At 41.8% G+C, this 16,711-nt stretch overlaps 1 protein-coding gene across 7 annotated transcripts in view; it reads left to right on the top strand.

The window, feature by feature from the left end:
• Positions 1 to 16,711, top strand: part of EVL (Enah/Vasp-like) — a 121,631-nt gene that overhangs the window by 840 nt on the left and 104,080 nt on the right. The window lies entirely within an intron of this gene.

A 16,711-nucleotide genomic window follows, 5' to 3' on the forward strand; every position in this document is an offset into this window, starting at 1 on the left:
TATTTATTGCGTTTTAGAATCTCTACCCTGTGCATGGGGAGAAGTGCTTGAAGGGTTCGGTGCAGGTAACGCTAGCTTAACTGCATGATGAAGTGCAAAGCTGGGTAATTGATTATATCTTGCACAAATTTCATAGCCATGCAGCCAGAAACAGCGAGTACAGGGTAGTTATAAATATAAACCAGAAACTGTTCTCTTTAAAAGGGTCTTTGCTATTTTTAGTTCTGGAGAATCTGACAGATGCTCCTTCAAGATAAAATACTGATGGTGATAGAGAAGAGAAAATTGATGCTTGGATTGTACACAGGATTATATTTTATGCTGCTGCAGAGTGTACATGTCTTTTTCATAACCTTGTAGCTGCAGAATTCCTTATTAATTACATTTAAAATCAGAATATTGTTAAGTTTGCTGGGGTTGGTTTGTTGTTTGCAAACATTTGAGCAACTGTGATTGTTAGAATATAAAATTAGCACTTTTTATTTGATATTGGTTCTGCTCAGTATTGCCTCTGCCCCCTCTCCTCCTCCATCCCCACCCCCAGTATAACTCCATCCTTATGCAAGTATTGAGGTCTATTAAACTGTAACAGATAGTTGAAGACATAAACCGGAATTTCTACCCTCACTAACAGAAAATTATTTTTCTATGGAGTTTGGGACTTGAAAAAATTCTGGTCAGTAGTTGTGGGGTAGGGAGTGTCTCACTTTTTGTACAAATTTTTTGCTTTGTGTTCCGTTCTTATAACTTGTGTTATAAGATTGTCCAGATAAAATGGTGACAATGTTGGAACAGCACTAGGCATCACCTCACAATATGTTTGTCTGTATATCATTATTATAATGTATCTTAAAAATACCCTTTCTTCTTGATTCAAAAAATAGATTGTTTGACCAAGTATGTAACTAGAGGAGATGATGGATTCTCTTTCTATAAACAATGAGCATTCTTTATCAAGTACCTTAAAATTAAACTTTCTACCCTCAGATGGGATATTTTTAATATTATTTCTGCCTTTTGTTAGGCAAATATATTGGCAATTTCCATTATGTTGTGACTTGCTCCTCAGTTCTGTGTGTGAGTGGTGGTAAAAGCAGAAAAAGCAGGTACAGGACACCCCCACTCCCCAAAATGTTCTGATTCCAGCTGCAAGGGCTGAGGGATCCAGGCTGGCTGTGTATATTCCTCCTGTTGTGAAATGCAGCATGAATGCTGTCTAAGGGGAAAGATTTTACTGGAAGACCAGATAATGCTATGTAACTGCTGTTGTCAGGGCTGTCAGGAGATGCTCAGAATCTTGACATTGCTGATTGTTGGCAGTAAATTAGGGTGCAAATGGGCCCCAAACTTACTGTGCTACTTTCTATGCCCACAGAGTTGTTTGTATTTCAACCAGTTGGTTGGGTCCTATTCTTAATTGAGTGAAATTCTCAATAAATCTACAATGAGAAAAAAAAAAAAGGATGTTTTTAAAATTCTGCTTTAAAAGCCTTAGCTGTCTTTCAGTGGCTTTCCTAGACATTGTGGGCCAGAAAGACACCTAGTTTTATGGCAGGAATGGTCAAATGCTGATTACACACCCATTAGGCTTATTAAATTACTTGTCATCCTCTCTTAGACTTGATTTGAAAATAGTATTAACATCTGATGTGCAGACTGCTAGGCATTTTCTTTTAAATTTTCTGCACTGACAGGGCTGGTGTTTCTGTATAGCAACACTTAAATGGCATTTATTTTATTAGGAATTTCTGTGGTGTTTTGTTGAGGTTGCATCTGCATGTTGATGGGTTTTTTATGGTGTAATTATTCTTGTGCCTGTGGCTATTTTAGATTTTGATGGTATCAAAACATATCTTGCAAGATAAAGCTGAAAAAGTGGTCTAGTTGAGCAGTGGGGTGGAAGCCTCCCTCCCATGGGCTCCTGGAAGCAAAGTGGCTGGAGCAGCAGAGGGCACTCTTCTCTGGTGTAAGGGCCCCTGCTCCATGGAGGCCCCACTCTCTTTCAAAGGTTCCTGTCTTCCATGTGCACAAAACCCAGGCTTGCACTCATCTCTCACCTTGACTTTACCCTGAAGTGAAAGCTCATGTGTGAGTTGCTGCAGCAGGGTTGTTGGCTCCAGTGCACCCACAGGCCTTGAGTACCCAAGTGTCCCCAGAACTGGGGAGCCCAGTGGTGCCTGCTAATGCAGATCCATCCTGGTGATCCCAGTGGTGCCTACTCATGCAGACCCATCCATGACATCTCTGCATGTGTTACTCTGCTTTTTTTTTTCCTGCCTCCACACGGAGCCTTAAAGACCTGCAGGACTCCCCAGATGGGTGGTGCAGGCTGCAGCACCCTGAGCCCATGCCAAGAGGCATCCCTGCAGTCAGGCCACCCAAGTTCCCCCAATTTCATTTTGATGCAGCCATCTTCACTTCCCTGGTGAAATGGTGCCAGGTTATTTTTGTGAAGTGTTAAGCAGCTGCTGGACCTCTCTGAAAAATTGTCTCACTTAAAGTCTGTAAGTGACTCTGGTGTACTGTTCATGAAAAACTATTTGTAAAGCCCTTTGGGATGAAATCTTACCCATGTGGTTACTGGCTGGATGAGGAGAGACTTAAGCCTTTGAAAAAATAGGGAGTAAATCCATCAAATAATCTCATTGTTCCTTGTATCAGCCAAGCTTGGTTTATCTTCCTCTTGGAAAGAACCTAATATCCCCTGAAAAACTTTGATTGCTTTTAAAGCAGGGGTTAATGGAGCTGAGCCCCTTCGCAGTCCATATGGGCTTCTGGTTTCTGTATGCTACGGGCTGGGCCCATTTTATTGCTGATTTCTGCACTGTCTTCATAAAACCCCAAAGCTCGTGTACATTTGAGTTATAGTTGGAGGCAGGATTGTGCATAAGCCGTGCTTTTATGATCTGCTGCTGACCGTGTTGTTGTAAGATGACTTTGCACGTGAAGCCATCAGGAGGATGGTGCACTTGGCCACGAGCAGTACTCCTCATTTGGTATCTTCCGCCCAGATTTAGCTCTCTAGTGGCAGAACACAAATGCTTTTTCTTTTCTTTTGTTGCTATGCCTTTATCTTTCTGGGATATTACTTGGTATTCTTCGCAGTGAGCTGGTGTCTGTCTATTTCTGCTACACCGCCCACCACAGCATCGCAGTATTTTTAACTACATCTTCTATTCCCTCATCCAATGAGCAAAACTGAGAATGCTACAGGAAGGAAAATGAGTCTCTCAAAGCAAGCTGGCTCTGAACAGAGGAATTGAAACCCACCGATGAATAGAAAGCAAAGCTCAGAATGAACGTAGAACATTGGGATGCCATGGTGCATGGGAAGCCTCTCACCTGCTGATGCCCAAAGCAGCAACAGGATCAGGAGGTGTCCTCTGGGAGCAGGTGATCCCCCATGCCTTTGGGCAGATGGAGGCATTGAGTTTATTGTACCTTTAAGCATTTCATGGCTGCGTTTAGCTGCACAATTGGATCAGCACACAAGAATTCTGATGTCTAAGCTTCTTTTGCTGCTGCCAAGCAAGAAAAACCTGAATACCCCAAATTAGTGAAGAATTTTGGTTTAATATGATTCTGCAAAAATGAAATCTTGTGGCAGAATGCCTGCTCTGACTTTGACTGCAGCATTCTCCTCTCTCTGGTGACCAACAACAGGACACAAGGAAATGGAATGAAGCTGCATCAGGGGAAGTTCACACTGGACATTAGGACAAGATTCTTCTCTGAGAGGGTGGTGGGTCACTGGAACAGTTCCCCAAGGATATGGTCATGGCACCAAACCTGTCAGAGTTCAAGGAGTGCCTGGGCAATGCTCTTAGTCATGTGGTTTAGTTTTAGGTAGTCCTGTGAGGAGCAGGAAATTGGACTCAGTGATAGCTGTGGTTCCCTTCTAACATGAGATATTCTATGATCCTGTGACTTCACTGCTGACAGTTTAGGTATTTCCAGGATACATGGCATGTTTATTAAAGAACAGTATAGAGGACAAGCATGATCATTTTGTAAAGACTGATATTACAGTAAAAGGCAGATGACTTTTCCTGCCCCCTTCCCCAACAAATGGTAAGATGATTTATCAGAGGGACAAAAGGCTGGTGCTCCAAAGGCACACAGGCCTGTCTCCTGTAGTTTTTCCTGCTGTAAATTCCTTTAGAAGGAGGCCTTTAAAATAATCCTAATTTTCAGAAGTGAAACTGCAGTTTAGATAGCCAAGCAGCTTTAGGAACCTGCAGGTGAGGTGACAACCAGCATGGGTTCACCAAGGGTGAATCATCCCTGACAAATATGGAGGCCTTTGCAGTGAGGTTACAGTGTTGGTGGATAAGGGAAGAGTGACTGTCATCATCTGCCTGAATTTGTGCCAAATGTTTGACACTGTCTTGCACAACATCCTTGACTCTAAACTGGAGAGGCTTGGATTTGACAGATGGACAACTCGAGGGATGAGAAGTTGGCTGGATGGTCCCACTCAAAGAGCTGTGGTCAACAGCTTGATGTGAGAGTGGACACCACTGGTGAGTGAGTGTGGCATTCTCAGGGGTCAGTGTTGGGACTGGCACTGTTCACATATTTGTTGGCAACATGGACACACCCTCAGCAGGTTTGCCAATGACACCGAGCTTTGTGGTGCAGTCAGCACACTGGAGGGAAGGGGCCTTGACAGGCTTGAGAGGTGGGTCCATGTGAACCTCATGAAGTTCAGCAAGGCCAAGTGCAAGGTCCTGCATCTGGTTCAGGGCAATCCCAAGAACATGGAAAGTGTACATGGCAGGGAGGCTGGGACTAGATGATCTTTAAGGTCCCTTCCAACTGAAACCATTCTATGACTCTATGACAATAGAAAAGGATTCCTGTTCCTTGCTGCAAAAAATATGATCGTATTGATGAGTAAGAAGCATCAGGAGAGTTGCCAAAATACTATTTCAAGTTGCTATAGGAGTGTAGCTTCTGTGTAGAGGTGTAATGGGATTGCAGCACTACGCAGAAGTGGAACACATTGTTGTTCTAAGTTGGTGACTCTGACCTTCCAGGTTAGATGGAGCAGCTAGTGAGAAACACACCAAATGGTGCAGTTAATCTTTTCTGACAAGAGGGGAAAAAATTTGTGGAGTAATTGTTTCTGAGTTCAAAAGGTGTTAAAATGAAAGGGAGAAAGCAAGTTAAAAATGGAGAAAATTCAAGGATGGTATCTTGGCAGACCATAATCAGTTGCAGGACCTTCTGACCTGCATAGCTGAACTCTCCAATTGCATTATGATGTTCAGAATATCCTGTAGGTGCTTAATAAATAACTGCAAATGTGTGCACCTGGAAGCTGCAGGCTTGCCAAGTCTCTGCTTGCTCAGGGCTCTCTCTGCAATGGAGTGTCCACCAGTGAACCAGCTGCTTATGTTCCTCCCTTTTGTGCTCACGTGGGTACGCGCAAATTCATAGAATCATGGAATGGTTGGGGCTGGAAGGGACCTTAAAGACCATCCCCTTCTAACCCCCCAGCCATGGGCAGGGACACCTCCTACTAGACCAGGTTTCTCAAAACAACATCCAACCTTTCCTTGACCACTTCTAGGGATGGGGCATCCGCAGTTTCTCTGGGCAACCTGTGCCAGTGTCTCACCATCCTCACAGTAAAGAATTTCTTCCTGATACCTGACCTAAACATCCCCTCTTTCAGTCTGAAGCCCTTCCCCCTTGTCCTATCCCTCCATGACCTTGTAAAAAGTCCCTCTCCAAGCCTCTTGTAGCCCCTTTAGGTACTGGAAGGTGCTGGAAGGTCTCCCTGGAACCTCCTCTTCTCCAGGCTGAACAGCCCCAATTTTCTCTGCTTGTCTTCATAGGAGAGGTGCTGCAACTCTCAGATCATCTTCATGGCCTCCTCTGGACTTGCTCCAAGAGGCTGATGACCTTCTTATGCTGGGAGCCTCAGAGCTGAATGTGAAACTTGATAAAAATACATTGTTGAGACAGAAGTTTTTGATTATCTGCAGGAATTGGCAAGTCTAGTTGTTCAATATGCAAATGTGAATACTCCATATTGTCAGAGAAAATGCACAAGCATGGGGGGAAAATTATGGTTCCAATAAGGTCTATAATACCCTTTGCATAATCCTGCACCCTTCATTTTGTGACTGAAAGACTAAATTTTATAATTTTTTTTTTCCAAAACGAACTTGCACTAAATTAGAAGAGGAGGAAAAGGAACTAGTTTTGCATTTTTCTTTTGCTGAAGGTGATTGCCTCAAATCTGCTCTTTGATACTGGAAATTGATTTTAGATCCTTGGATTTTGGACAGTTGTTATTTATCCACACAAGGCATACACCCTGAGGAAATGTTGCTTCCTTAAACAGCAGATTGAATCAAATGTTTTTGCTGACATATTTTTCCCTGTGACAACTGACACTGCAGTTGCCACATATTTCAGTGGTTTAGCACTGAGACATTTGAAGAGAAGGAGAGAAATGCTTCTAAGAAAGTAATGTGGGAATGCTGTTGCTGGAAATGAAGATAAGCACATACTATTCTCATAGTGGCTCTGTTGAAATATTTCTCCTGAAGAGGAAAATAGATAGAGACTCTTTGTTAGAGGTGGTGGAGTCAGGTTTGGCCAGATTTTAAGGGGAAAATATTCTGATGCCAGGGCATATAATCGTATCCCAAATATAAATATGAAAGGAGATATATCCCAGGATATTCACTGGATTGGAGGAGCTCCACTGTCTATGTTAGGAGGTAATTTCCAGTCGCAGTTAAATCAGTGTAAATTGTCTGTGGTGTGTGTATTTAGTGCCTAAAACAGGAGGCTGTCTGTGGAAGTATGAAGTGTTTCCATCTTTTCTTCTGTTGGACTGTAAACCCTATAGAGCACCACTCTCACTGGTGCCAAAGGCTTGGTTCAGCTACCTGAGATCTACTGCAGTGTAATTCATTTCCAAACCCAAGGAATTTCCTCTCTGTTCCCTTTGCCTTCTACGCATGATAACCTGCTTTTGCATTTTTCTCTCATCTCTCTCATCTCCAAAACATGTTTATCCCTTTCTCTCTTTTTTTAACTGTCTTTCTCATCTCCAAAACATGTTTAACCCCACCCCCCCCCTTTTTTAACCAACCTTGTAGTAATATTTCCAAACAAGAAGTGTCTGCTGTTGTTTACTGAGGATCCAGACACAGTTTTGAGGACTGAAGGTAGTTATCAAGACACATGGAAATTGATGTCAATCTCTAAAATGAAAACATACATGAGTACTGATGGTTTCTCTAAATAACAGAATTCATGATAATTTTTAATCCACCTATGGGCATCCATTAGAGCAAGTCATTCTCAGTCCTCTGTTTTCTAAGCCTTAGCATGAAGTCTATAACGATTTGAAGCATTTCAGCTGAACTTTCATGGAAAACAGCTGCTGCCCACTGCTTCCTACCTGCAGTCCCTGCTTTGTAGGGGTGGATGCTTGGTTTTGATACCCTGGCGTCTCCCAGAGATGCTCATTATCTCTGTCCCTGCCCATATCTTCAGCTACAGGACAGTGTGGATGTCCTAATTCCCTCTTGCCTTTTCTTGTGTAACAAGGCCAGATGGATCAAATTGCTGGTCTTTTTATTTCTGCTGTTCATAAGGTAGATACAGGATATGGGGGCTTCTTCCTATGATACATTTTAATCCTTAAAGGTCATTGCTTGATTTTGAAGGGGAAGACATTTTTTTCTATTTATTCTAGTGTGGCTAGGGCTGGACTCCTGACCTTCTTCTCCTGGGAGCCAGTTTGATTCCTGCAGGAGTCAGGATGGGGTGACCCATGCCTCTCTCTGTGCAGAGGAGGAAGGGTAGGATCTCCCAACATCTGCTGCTAGGAGAGGCTGACTGCAAAACCCTACCCTTAGAAGCTTTGTGTTCATGAACTAAAGGCGGAGAAGATATAGTGCTTAAGGGCGGAAAAAACCACTGACACTGAAGCTGATGCTTCATTGCTGGAATCACTTTTCATCTGAGGAACTCGCTGTTCTTGTAAGGAACGAACCTTTCCCTTCCCCTTTGAGATGTTGTGGGACAACAGGCAGAAACTAGGGGAAATTGCTCCCTGCCATTCCTACACAAGAGCTGTGCCCAGAGCTGTATCTCAAACTCTCCTTTAGCTGTAAGATTTTTGTGAGCCTGGTGCCTTTTTTTCCTTGGAGACTTTCTGTGTAAGGTGTGTCCATTCGCTTATCTCATACTGGGATCACACAAACTTATGGTTTAAATCAACAACCTGTAAAATGAGGTTGAAAACCTCACAGTTTAAGTGGCTCATACAAGCTTCATGGAAGTTTGTTAAAGCACACACGTAGAAAAATAAAAAGGAGGTGACAGGATAGCTGAAAAATCAAACTTCAAAACAAATTTTGAGGTTTGTTGATATCAATGTGCTGCTGTGTTTGTTGATATCGATGTGCTGTGATACGATTATACAGAATTAAAGTTAATTGTTTAGTTTCTTCCTTTAAAGGTGATATCCGTAGTTGCAGGTTACTCACTGACCAGCAGCTGGAGAGCTTCTTCAGGCCACACTGGGGTAACATGGGTTTAGTTTCATGCTTTGGGAGCTGGGTCTGTCTCCTTTAGAAACCATTGCCCCCATGTTAGACAATAACATGGCTTAGTGAGGTTATCAGAAGAAAAAATTGTCCATTGGGTGTTTGCAGTATTACTTTTTAAAAGCAGGTAGAGAAAGCTGAGACTTGGTTTTACGTCGTTGCAGTTAATGTAGAGCAGGGGAAGGTGAGAAGATTGAAGAATCTGTGAAATAGCCCATTTCTTTCCATGTAGGTGCAATGGAAGCAAAGATGAGATCTGAAGAAGAAAGGAAGTGACCTGGGTGGGAGAAATGTAGAGGAAAACTTCTCCAAGCAAAAGATGCATGTAGCAGATGGAGTTGATATTGCCAAGTGTGAAATTTGGGGATAGCAGCCCAGCAAAGATGATTGCTAGGCTGAGCTCAAGGGTGATGGCTCCATTTCACAGATACAGAGTTAAGGGTTTTAATCTGAAACTGGATGTAGGTAAAGCTTTTCCAGCTCTTCTATGGTGAAAATACACTCTTCAGTACTCTGCTGTAGCATGATAGTTTTGGCGTGGATGGGTCAGCAGTGTGGTGTCCCCTTGTTGGTCCAGGATATGAAGGCTAAAACTGGAATTCTACTTTGCCTGGTTCTGGATGACTTGGGATGAAACACTCTTCATACAGTCATACAGGGTTGGGTTTAAATCTGGATTGTCCACATCCTAGACAAGTGTCTTAGGCATTTAGCTACAGAGCATGAGGGATTGTGCTGTCTTTAAGGAAACTGATGTATTTCTATAAAACATGCTATTCTAGTGCTGTTGTAGTGGTCGTCATCTAGGGATCTAAATGAGACAGTGTTTGAAGGGAGAGGAAGTGTTTTATTAAACCAACTTCTGTAACTTGCAAAAACCAGGCAGGATTATGGTTACACAACCCTTTACAGATCTGAAATGAAAGTTTCTCACTAAGAAACTAAGAAAATATCAAAGCCTCACAGAAGAAAGATAATTCTCAGAAGTAAAACTTCTGCTTTTCTTTTCGGTGGTGTAAAGCCACAGACTAACTTCCCATTAAATTTGTCCATGGGAGAGAGGGCGAGGCGGGGGAAAAAATAGGCTGAAAGGAAATAAAAAGAGAAAAAGACAGGTGAAAATTTAGGGAAACAGATGATTGAAACTTTTTTTTCAGATTGAAGGAGGGTTTTGTATCAAAAAGCTTGTTCTTTCTTCTGACTGTAAGAATTGTTATCATAAAAATTCCTGCCAGCCTTGCCTCCACAGATTATCTTTGCTTCATGAGACAGCAATTTCTGATGCTATTTCATGTAGTTAACACTGTTCTGCCCAGCCATCACAGCTTAGCTGCTGTTTGGCAAGGGGCTGTTTCTTATAAAGTGACATTAAAATGGAAGTAACAGATAAGACTCTTTTTGACATGCATTGCAAATTATTTGAGATCAAAGTCACATTCTTGTTTTAATTGGGGAATGGAAATCTAAGAACCATATTTCAAAAATGAAGAAAAATTCATTTTACACGGATCAGATTTTCACAAGAGCATGTATCAGCTCTGATTATTCCAGAGAGGAGGACCAGCTGGATGCTATTTATGTAGAAAATTGGCCTTTGTCTTTAAAGACTCACATAGATGTGGAGTATTTGAATTATTTGAAAGTTTCTGTTTGTTTTTCAGTGATGAACAGTGTGGAAAATGTGATTCTAAGCTTGTCTATGTGCACTGCAGAATTGGGGGAGCAGGCATTTTGACCCTGACACTGTGCTGTGTGGTGCAGCTGGACTGGTCCTGTTATGGTATTGGGACAATTCTGGTGCAAGAGAAACAGCAAAGGATTTAAGAATCTTAAGTACTAGTAATATAAAGGATGGGGAAAAAACCACCTCCACCTTTGGCAAAGGATCATTCTCAAAGCATGAGGATGACACTTCAAAGACTGTACTGGCCTGTTAGGCAAGATTATTAGTACTAATAAGAGGTAATGCATTCATGTCAGTAGCTCCCCTGTGGTAATTTTTAGCTACTCCATATAACCAATGGTATTTTCAAAGCTCACTCAGACAGCACAAGCTCATTAAACAAAGATAGGCATTTATTTAAACTATTTATAAAGTTCAGTGTGAAAAGGAGAAGGAAGAAAATGTGCTATTGCAGAAGAAGGTGAAAATGAAGTACCCACAGTGTACAGCCCATGCAAAGCATCTAGGTAATTTGACATGAAAACGATGTCTGATTTATTGTGGAAAATCCTGACATCGCTGACCAAGGTGTAACAATATCCTAGTTTTGAAGGTCGAAGTAAGAGAAAAATCAATCCTGAAATACAATGTGATTTCCTAGCACCAAGACTTAGGAAGTGGAGGGGTTTGTTCAGAAGGGGCACAGTGCACTTGGCATCACCTCAGCTCCCACTGCAGTTCCACTCCTTTCAGATGCAATTTTCTCCCCCCAGAAAGGGTCACATCTGTGCCTGCAAGTGCACAAGCATTGGGTGTGGGTGTGAGCTCAGTCCCTGCAGCTTCCCATGTTCCTTCTGAGCTCCAGCCAAAATTGTGTGCTCCGGGTCTGCATCAGGATAACCTTGACTGCCAAATACTGGGGATTTCAGCTGGCTGCTTTTGTGTGTGTGGGTGAGAGGAAGGCAAGGGGTCAGACCTGCACCAGTTTTCCCTGTAGATGCACGATTTGGCTCTTGAGGTCTGGAATGTGTTTTACTTTGCTTTTTTGGTTTATTCTGTCTGAAGTATCTGAGGTTGGTCTGTCTGGCCTGGTGATGCCGAGGATGAGAGCCCCAGCTCTGCCTTGGTGTCACACACAGGGATTGAAAAATTTGGGGTCCCACCAAACTCTGAGAGCCTGCTGCGATCTTGCTTCTTGGGGCTTTACCCCACCACCTTCCCCAGTATGTGTTGTGATCAGCACTCAGCTGGCCATGCTTCACCAAATTAAAATTTCTGGTGCTTTCTCAGAATTTCTGAGATTTTCAAATCTTTATAGTCAGATTGCATTCCTGGAAATTACACATGTTTAAATTGAAACAACTAATCTGTGAGCTCCACTGCATCTTTTTGTTGTTTCTCCATACTTCAGAAGGATGATACTGAGCCTTTTGGGGGGTACCATGAATAGAAACTTGAATTTTAGGAATGCATTTTGAGATGTACATCCTGATTTATATTCAGTCCATCTGGGAGAGCAGTTGTTGAGAAAATCCAATGCAAAGGAAGCAAAACCATGCCATTGTGTTGCTACATAAGAAAAATGCACCGTACTGCAGATTTGCACTTGTGGTTTAAGACAAGCAGAAAGCATATTTCCAGGGCTTTCTTTGTGAGCAGATTACTTAAAACCAGATTCCTTCAGATGTCTGAGCTCAGCCAGGGAAGCATTAAGTAAAAGAGTCAGAAACTTGACTAAGACTGCTCACTGAAACCTTTATTAAACTTTAAAGAAGGCAATGAAGCAAGGATTAGATGCAGCTGGGTGTGGAAAATCGCTGTGGAAACAGGTGTTGCTTGTCAGTTTGAGTTTTACTTCGATGTTCCAGCAAGCCAAGGCAAGTGGGGACAGAGCTGGTGGGCAAGCAGGGCGGTGCAGGTGCACTGAGTTAGCTGGAATTGCAGTCTCTCACTGCAATCCTCAGAAATGTGTGTCATGGGAAGCCATCCATCCAGGAACTTGGGCTGGAAGAGTCATCTGGGCTTCTGTAGTGGATGTCCAGCATGCAGACTCTAGTCTTCAGTCCAAATCACTATCAATTCAAGAGGGGATCAAATCTGACAGTGGCAGTTGTGCCATAGAGCTGAGGATTTGTCTTTAATGCTAGGATTTAGTGTAGGTGCTGCCAGACATGGTACCTGTGTGCTCATGGGTACGGGGAGTTGTCCCCAGACCAGTTGTTAAATGCAGAGAAATTAAGGTACAAAGTGCCCTAAATCCTGGGAATGGCACTGATGAGTGAGATCCAAGCCCTGCTCTATGGGTCTCTCCTTGTCCAAGGCTGCTTTCCCTCTGAAACAGGACTGTATGTGTGTATATGTACATAAACATACTTTAATGTTGTTGTGTGTGTATTTCTACATTGTTCTGTAAATGAAAGTTAGTATTATGTGAGCACTTTCCTTGAACTTTCCCTGCTGGGGTTTTGAGACTAGAGGATGGAGATAATGACACTTTGTTTTGATTTCTAGCCCAAGTTACTGTGTACAGTGATTCAAGTGTGGCTTCTAGACAGGATTTATTTATATCTGTCCATTAGATTTGGCAAAAAGCTGCATGTTTGTTTACACTAAAGCAATTCAAATCTATTTGTCTGCTACGCTTAATGGCAGAATGTGTGGGCTTTTATATATATGGAGAGATCTATTTATATATAGACAGATTTAGGCAGAAAGGAAAGAATGGGTTTTTTTCATTAGGACATGATTTTAACAGGCAACAGGAAAAGGGAACTTGGTGATAAACTTGCAAAGTGTCAGATCAGAAGAATCCCAGAGAAATAGGCATGGGAATATGACTGAGAGGGACTGTTCAAAGAAAAGCACATGAAAATTAGTATCAGCTGTTTTGAAGGTAAATATCAGGAAAATGCTGTCTTTGTAGTGTACTCATGTTAGTGTTCATATAATAGTTAATAGTATGACTGTTTTGATGAGGAGCACAGAAATCCCAGAACACTTTAAAGATGTTCATCAAGTAACTCAGCATTCTGGCAGAGTTGTTATAATTATCCCTACTTTGCTGTTAGTAGGAAAAGTAAGGTTAAATGACATGCCAAAGGTCAGATTCCAAATTAGATGTAGTCCTGGGAATAAGGAACAGGCTCAGACTCTTTCCACCTGTGGGCTTAATTCAAATGTTTAAATGGAAAGACCTTGCTATGTTGGGAATTTACATTTGAGATCACTCTTCAGAAAGCTGGTTGTCTCCTACTTTTGTCTTTTTTCTGCAGTGGAAATTACCCCCACTTTTCAGCCATGAGAGGATTAGTAGTGCTATGGATGCAGTTGTGCAGATGTTGGAGATGAGCTTCATTTCTCCTAACTCTGAATGTTTACATCCGTCCAGGTCCCTGTAGGCTCCTTGTATAATCAATGGAGAGAAAAAACTGCTGCTAATGTGATTCACCTGACCTGTTTTAGCCACCTACTTCAGGAGTAGGTGAAGCATGCTCTAGAAACACTTTTATTTCTTCTGATTTTAAGGGAGCCCAAATGAAGAACTGACACTTAGAGGTTGCCTGGACTGGACAAGGTGAAGCAGAACTCAGGAGAGTGTAAGCGGCTCTAATATTTTGTCTGGCTCAAATTGTGGCTTACAGGAGTTTATCTTTTTTATAGTGGGGTTTTGCATGTGCCACTTTTCATTTTATCTTTACTCCAGCTTCTGGCCCCTGTGTTTTAATGTCCCTTAGATTTAACTACAGTTTTAGAGTACAAATATGGGAATGACCCAGGTACTGTCTCATTGACTTGGGTGAGACCACAGCTTTGAATTCAGTTTATTGCCTGAATGCATCTCTTTATTGCAGGAAATGGAGTAAATAAGCTCCCTTGTAAAACATGATTTTAGTCAAGACAGAACTTGACTTCTGATTGGGGTACAAGCACCTCTTCCAACAAGATCACCTACTGCCCTCTTGTAGGGATCATTTTAGGGGTTCTGTTCATTGTTACCCTGATTCTTACCCCATCCCCTGGGATGTTCTTTTTCTTTCGGTTTACTTTAAATTTTCCTTGAAAAATATTTGGAATGCAGTGCCTGTGATCCTTACACAGCCATCTGAAGACTCCTTCTGCAGGGGTACCCAAAGCACTACTGCATCAGTATTCTTAGGTTAATGTGCTCCTGTGTATCCATATAGGCTATTTATAAAATCCCTTTCTCTATGTTAAGTTGTATGATGTGCCTTGTGGTTTTGTTGTGCTTTGGCTCTATTATCTATATGTAATAGCACCCAAACCACTGAAGTTCTGTACTGAGATGTCATGAAGACTTCCAAGGGAAAGGTATTTAAAAGTCTGAAGAGCTACCTGTTCCTGGATAGTAAAACCCATCCAAATGAGGAAAACTGAGAACAGCTTCCTTTGTGTTCTACCTATCTAGCCCTTTGGGATGCTGGAGAAGTTGTGGAGAGAATTGCAGGGGATTTCAAAAGGTTCCTGGTGTATTAAACACCTGAAACACCAAAGTGGGTATGTCAGAGTGTATCTGAGCTTCTCTTGGTTTGTGACTTACATTGACAATGTGTAACTTGTCATCTCAGTTGGGTGTTACTATCTTTACACTTTGAATCAATTAGTTAATGAAACTGGGATAGCTGACATTTGCCTGAAACCACTTGTTTTTCTGAAGTGTTTTGTTTTAAATGTCATCCTAGACCAGCCTGGTTTCACTGGTGTAGTTTGCAAACACTAAAAAGGAAATTCCCTTCAAGAAATAATCCCCATGCTCCTGTTCACATGATCTTGTCAAAGTCTCAATTTGTTGTGCTTTTTGTAGAGTAGCTGGGGATGTTCTCCATGCAGTACTACTTTATTCCTACACTGGCTTCTAATTCATTAACCATTGAAATAACAAGGAATAAGGATGGACTTTAAACATGGTCCATGCTTTCTGAAAACTTGGGAATATGGGCCCATTGCATCCAGTTTACATTTTAAATTCTTTGTCACAAGGATAACTGATAACCTTTTGTTTTAAAAGCTGAGCCCTTGGACAAGAAATCCCATATTCTTTCTTACACCTGACTAAGCTTTTGCATCTCATTACTCTGAGAGATACTGCTGTGCACTGAAAAGTGCACATGAATATCCTGAGCTGATGGTTATTCCAACCAAGCCTATGTTGAACTAAAGGCTACAATTATCTGTATGTCCCAGGAGCTGATCTCTTCTTCCCTGGTATTGCCAGCTGCAGAGTGAATGAACTTGTGTGTTTCCTGGGGCATGCTTCCAAATGTCTTAGCAAATATCAAGCAGATGAATATGTAAATAATATTAAATGTTCCTGTGCTAACATCTTTATCGCATTTATAAGGTGGCAGTTGCTGTCCCTTTAGTAAGAGAGGTTTGGGTTTTAGTTTTTTGTTTAATTTGGAAGTGAATTGATAATTCTCTTCTTGCCAACTGTGGCACATGAGACAATGAATTTCACAGTGAAATTTGACTAGAATAAAACATATAATCTGTTTCACTTAGTTTTAAAGAAGGCAGTTGTTTAAAGCAGCTGGTGAAGTACACAGATGTTCTGGTTGAGGGCAATCCAATATTGAAATGGCATAATGTGGCAACAAACTCTCATTTTAAAATGTAAGGCTGACAAAAGAAATATTTAGTTAAGCACCCTACCCTTAATTATAGTGGCAGATATTTTTCATCTGGAAGCATGTGTTCAAAAGGTGCTGAACAACCGAACCTTCTTTCTGTCAGAAAATGCTGTGTTGCAGTTCCTTAAGACAGAAAAGATGCATTCACTGGCTGGCTGGACTCAATTCCACTCTGTGAGTTTGCTGCCTGAGCCTGCAAGTGAAATGACAGTGCTTGTGCAAAGAGGCTTCATTCATCTACAGACATAAGTGTTGTGAAGTCATATAAGAAAAGAAAGCCGAAGGTAACATGCTTGTGTCAGGGTCCTGCTCCTCTACGGGGACCAGCAGAGTTGAATTTTTAAGCTGAGATGGAGACCAGCTGCCTCAGTGAGTTTCCTTGTGGAGACAGCTTTTGATCATAATATTTTACTCATCTTCATGAATGCCTGCCCAGTGAGGCATGGAAGTGTTGGGCTTTCTCTCCCCGCTACCGAAGAGGAGGTCAACTTACGCAATTTCCTTGCACTTCATTTCTTTGAATTTGCACAGCTGCCCTCTCAGGACTGCAAAGTCCCTGGCCCTGGGGCCTTCCAGTTTTGGAAGCTTCTAAATGTCAAGTCTAATCTCAGTTTTCATTTTTAAAAATATGAAGTTCCTTGACTTTTTGCTTGCAGAGAAAATTGAGCTATTCCCAGTCAGTCAAGTCTTGGTGCCATTATGTTTCTGGGTGTAAGGTGGGAGAGAGAATGAGATGTGGCTGTTTCATGTTCCTGTAATAAAATGCAGCATGGTGCCTTCAATTACAGCAATTAAATCAGTTAAATAATAACTTTCCTGGT

Source organism: Corvus brachyrhynchos, unplaced genomic scaffold, assembly GCF_000691975.1.
Source record: "Corvus brachyrhynchos isolate BGI_N302 unplaced genomic scaffold, ASM69197v1 scaffold1, whole genome shotgun sequence".
Classification (NCBI taxonomy): Eukaryota; Metazoa; Chordata; class Aves; order Passeriformes; family Corvidae; genus Corvus; species Corvus brachyrhynchos.